Raw genomic sequence first — 5,436 nt, forward strand, 5'->3', positions numbered from 1 at the left:
TTCTTTCTTTCTTTCTTTCTTTCTTTCTTCTCAGAAACACATGTCCTTTGTGAATGATGAACTACAGAGACTATAGAGATGGGACCAGTGGTGGTTGTTTTCAATGGGAAAATATTTCTGGTTCTAAAGATCTTATTTATTTACTCTTTGGCACCTACTATTTGAGCACGTTTGAAATTGCACAAGTGAATGTTCATGACTTTTCCATGTGCATGTATCCTGTCCCACACCCTCAGTTGCTTGTCAGTCCTTTGAGGGAAAATAATAGCCATTTTATCCCCCTTAACACTACTTCTCAGTGGGAGGAGAGGAAAGTCTTTTCTGGCATCATTATGATTTTTGTTTTCTCTTTTAAAAACAACTTTAAAGATGAGTAATTTATTTTATTTTGTAAATTATATTTTTATTGATTTCTGAGAGGAAGGGAGAGGGAGAGAGAGACAGAAACATCAATGATGACAAAGAATCATTGATCAGAGGCCTCCTGCACACCCTCTTCTGGGGATTGAGCCCATAACCCAGTTATGTGCCCTTGACCTGAATCAAACTGGGACTCTTCAGTCCGCAGGCCAACCTCTATCCACTGAGCCAAATCGGCTAGGCCGCAGTGGTTGGCAAACACATTAGTCAACAGAGTCAATATCAACAGTACAAAGATTGAAATTTCTTTTGAGAGCCAAATATTTTAAACTTAAACTATATAGGTAGGTACATAATTATTAACTTAACTAGGGTACTCCTAAGGCTTAGGAAGAGCCACACTCAAGGGCCAAAGAGCCGCATGTGGCTCGCAAGCCTCAGTTTGCCGACCACGGGGCTAGGGCACTGAGCCAAATTGGCTAGGGCACACTGAGTAGTTAAATGGGCACAATTAAAAGCACATAATGTGAACAAGTCTACAGATTAACACATTATAAGCCTATGAAACCTTCATCATACTTAAGAGAGAGAACATTTTCATCTTAGACGTTTCTGAAACTTGAAGTGGCTCTAAAACAGCTTATGTGAGCTTTCAGCCTTGGCAGTGGGCAAAGTCCACAAAGAAAGCGCTTTAGACCCTGTCTTCCCCTTACTGGAAATGTCTTCAAAAGGGACACCTCAAACAAGGAAAATGAGTTGTAAAGAGCAGTTTTATAAATCAACATCAACAATTAGGAAAAAATAAGACTCAATCTCTTTTGTCACTGGGATAAGGTTACATAAATAATGACCTGTTAGTAAATTGCAACTGCAAGGAGCCATTACCATAAGAACTATGATACAACACAGGCATGCACAAGGGATAGTATTAAAACAAAAGGAGAAAATGTGGAACAGAAAATAGTACATAGTTTTTTATTATTGTAATATATAAACTGTGCTTATACATATTCAACATGCAATATACATGAGAAATTTAAGAATATAGAAAGTAAAGTTTAGAAGGGAAAATAAAATATTAAAAACTATTTTATAAAGAAAATAAAAATTGCAGTATCCAGTTAATATGGATACATATTAACTTGAGACTATGTATCCATTTGTTTTTACACATTGTTTTATTTTTTTTGCAAAAATAAGGGCATTATATATATATATATATGTAATTTTCTAACTTGTGTTAAATTTAAAATGACAGAATCCATGTCATCAAATATTTTAGAACATGAATGTTAAAAAATATCTATATATATATAGTGAATATATATTGCATTGTTATAAATTACAGATATTCTATTTTTATTATTTCATTGCAGGCATGTACCATACATATTTTGAATCAGTCTCCTATTATTGGACATTAGGGTTGCTAACTGTGTTTCTCTTTTGTTAATAATTTTCTGTTGAACAGATTCTGTTAATATGCATCCATGTTTATTTTCTTAAGATACAGTTTTTAGAAGTGTAATTGCTGGATGAAAAGAAATGCTTATTTTTAAGCTTTAAATAATATTCAAACATAGTAAACAATATTTTAAAATTTAAAAATCCTATTTTATGGTCAGAGCACTATAGATAAAATCTTTTAAAATCCCTCCTTAGATCCCCCCTGCCCGCCCGCCCCCACATACACACACACATGATTTAAATGAATAGTACATCTGGTCTGAATATTTTCTTTCTGATTTTAATAGAGTACTTTATTCTCCTGGTTAACATTTATCCCAGGAACAAGCTGCCTCCTTACACTGTCCCTCCTCCCCCCCCAAAAAAACACAAAATAATGTCTGCATAGTATCTCTATACACTAGGTGCTAAATTAATGTTACTTGGACCAAGAATCCTTTCTTGCCAATGTTATTACCTCTCCCTTCACCCACCCACTTCCAAAATCCCTTCATAACTTATTCATTCAGAATGGAGAACTGACTTAGTCCTCCTGAGAATTTTTCCACTGCACATCTGCTGTGTACATAGTAGGTGCAGAAACGTTTTCTTTCAAAGGGAATAGACTCCCTTTCCCGTGTTCCAAGTGTCACTAAATAAACTCAACACTTCTGTAAAACCACCAAGGTCATTTGCTGTAGGAGAAAAGGGAGAAGGGGGGTGGGTTTCCCAAAGCAGTGGTTCTTTCCAGTGAAATGAGTTCTCACCTGGAAGGTGAGCTCCACGCAGACTGGTCCCCAGGAACAGATGGGAGGCAGCAGACTTTCCCAGAATATAAAATCCCCTTTATCCTTGCACGCACAGCTCAGACCTGCAAAGCGTGTTTTGGTAAATTTTCTATAGAAATCATTAAGCTGAAGCACTTAATGCAGGACTTGCCCTTTTAAAGGCTGGCAGGAGTGGGAAATTTCGGTTAGCTGGTGTGGGATCCAGAGGCAGTCCCTCCCTCTTGGTGACATATTCAGAAAGCTGGTTCTACAGGTTTGGGAATCTGCTTGTGTCCCAGGGTTGCATCCATTTACTAGTGTTTGTCCAGTTGTCTAATCTCTGTGCTTCAGTTTCCTCATCTACAGGTAGGGAATAATAGTGCCCACTCTCACTGGTGTTTTCATTTTTAAGTTAAATATGCTCACATTTATGAAGTGCTATCAGAAGTGATAATATTGTTCTTTTTCATTGAAAATGATATAGGTTTTATGAGTGTAAACTTGTTTCAACCCCACGGAATTATAACATAAGTTCTGTGTGCTTGTTAATTATACCTCATTTTAAAAGTTAGAAAGTGAGAATCTCCGTGTATTAAACTTACTGAACTAATTGTATGTCCAAATTTTTAAAAAAATTTCTCTTCTAATTAAATGCTGTTTTGTCATATTTTCTAATGTACTGAACATTTTTTATTTTATTAGTACATTTTCTTTATTCTTAACTTTTCAATTACATTTGACATACAATGTTATATTAGTTTCAGGTGAACAACATATTAGTAAGACATTTATATAATATTTTACAAAGTCATCATGCCGATCAGTCTAGTACCCATCTAACATGAAACATAGATAATACAACATTATTGACTGTACTAGAGGCCTGGTGCATGAAAATTCCTGCACTGGGGGTAGGGGGGTCCCCTCAGCCCGGCCTGCCCCCTCTCACAGGGAGTGGGCCTAAGACACAGTTTGACCTCCTTCTGTGGAGGCGACCAGGCCAATCAGGGGAAGGTGCCTCCCCCATCACCCCACTGCTGCTGCCACTGCTGACCGCCACGGCTACCTGAGCCCTGGGTCTTGCAGCCGCCAGGGCTTACAGCTGCCTGAGCCCTGGCCCTCACAGCCACTGAATCGCTGCGGCTTTGTCCAAATGGGCATCTGGAAGACATCTGGTCTAATTAGCATATTACCCTTTTATTAGTATAGATTACCTATGCTGTGTACTTTATTCAAATGTTTTGTCTTCCTTTATGTGTGTTGGCCTAAAACCTGGTAACGTTTATTTCACTTCTCTGTTTACTAGGTACCTGGAGCTGCTGGTGAGAAGTCTGAAGTCAGTGTGATTCTTAGTCTTCTGACCATACCCAGTCTGTTCCCTCTCTCTGGAAGTAGTGGCATCTTGTCTTCATCTCCGGTGCTCTGAAATTGCACAGTAATATGTCTAATGAGTTCTTTTCACACTCAGTCTGAAGTGCATTCTTTCAATCTTAAGCCATTCTTTACTTTTGGAAAATTTTCTGCTTCTTCTGCAACTTCTGCCTTTCCTTTCCTTTTCCTACTTTTAAATTATTTTTATCACTCCATTTGTACTGTTCTCACTTTCTGGAATGCCATTTAGGTGGATGTTCAAACTTGTCAGTGTTGTTCAGTTTTCTTGTCTTTTCTTTCATATGTCCCTCTGGTCTTCAGTTTGTATTATCTGCTAGATCATCCAGCTTTCTAGTTATCTGTCAGCAGTGTCCACTTTGCTACTCAGTCCATCTACTGAGATATTTTACTGAAGTTCCAATACTTAATTTCCAAAATCTCCAAGTGATTCTTTCATATGCCTGTAGCAGGAAATACTTGATAGTCTTCTCTTTGTTCTATTTCTCCTTCAGTAGATGTGAATTCAGCCACAGGTTGAGTCTGATGCCTCTTTTCCTTGTCAATTCTTTAGTCATTCCTGGTTTCCATTTTATCTTTGAGTTTGAGAGTTCCTCTCCACACCTAAAACAATGACAGCTGCATGTTCCTGGTATTTTGGGAAGCTGGGATGGGACACATTGCAAGACATGACAATAGTTTGTCATCTTTGTGTAAGACCCTCTGCTCTTTCAAGGGTCAGAAACTCTTTGTTCCTTCTAGTCCCCGGTGTCTCTCCTCAGAGCCTCACACTAGCAAAGTGCTTAGCAAAACCCAGAATGGAATCAAGGGTCAACATACCGAGTTTTGGGTAATCTAGCTCTGATCAATAATAGGCCTGAGTTAGGATTTCCTCCAACTTGTGTGTTGTGTAGGCTGATCCTCCCCCTTGTGCCCTCCTAGCAGACACTTCACATGTATTATAGGCGGCGGATTCTTGCAGTTTCATTTCTCTCTAATCCTGATCTTCACTCTCCAGCTTGTTGGAATTCCCCAACACAACTGAAGTGTTAGTGAATTCTTCTCTTCCCTGGCTCTTATTGATGTTAATTGTTAATTTAATCACTAAATGAGGATTAGGCCGATGATAACTAGACTCCACCTGCAATCTTGAGCCAATTCTTTAACATGCACTTATACAATCCTCTTTATATCTATTTTCACAAGTGCATATATTTTATCTGCATTTTTGAAATAGGAAATAAAAACATAGCATGCTAATGTAATTTGCCCAGTATCTTCCACTGAGTGGCTGAACTACACCCAAATGTGGACACACTCCTGACCTCTAATCCTTCCTTGTTACCACATTTGCTATTGCACTAGATTTGGGCATAGTAAAACAATAGTCTATTTCCACCACATGTCGCAGTCATAAGTCAATTTTACATGCAGTGGGTTATCTTTTCCTTATAAAAGCTCATTATTTTTTTCCTTATAAAAGCATATATATATA

At 38.0% G+C, this 5,436-nt stretch overlaps 1 protein-coding gene across 2 annotated transcripts in view; it reads right to left on the bottom strand.

The window, feature by feature from the left end:
* The window catches only part of LOC102768179 (glycine N-acyltransferase-like), a 17,691-nt gene extending 14,962 nt beyond the window's left edge, over window positions 1-2,729 (bottom strand). Inside the window, exon 1 of one of the 2 annotated variants that reach the window (XM_006772094.2) lies at window positions 2,574-2,729. The gene's annotated coding sequence lies outside the window, so the exon portion shown is untranslated. The remainder of the gene's footprint in view (window positions 1-2,573) is intronic. The other variant, XM_006772095.2, reaches the window with a different exon arrangement.
* Between the last annotated feature and the right edge of the window lie 2,707 nt (window positions 2,730-5,436).

The sequence above is a fragment of the Myotis davidii genome, unplaced genomic scaffold, assembly GCF_000327345.1.
Source record: "Myotis davidii unplaced genomic scaffold, ASM32734v1 scaffold1286, whole genome shotgun sequence".
NCBI lineage: Eukaryota > Metazoa > Chordata > Mammalia > Chiroptera > Vespertilionidae > Myotis > Myotis davidii.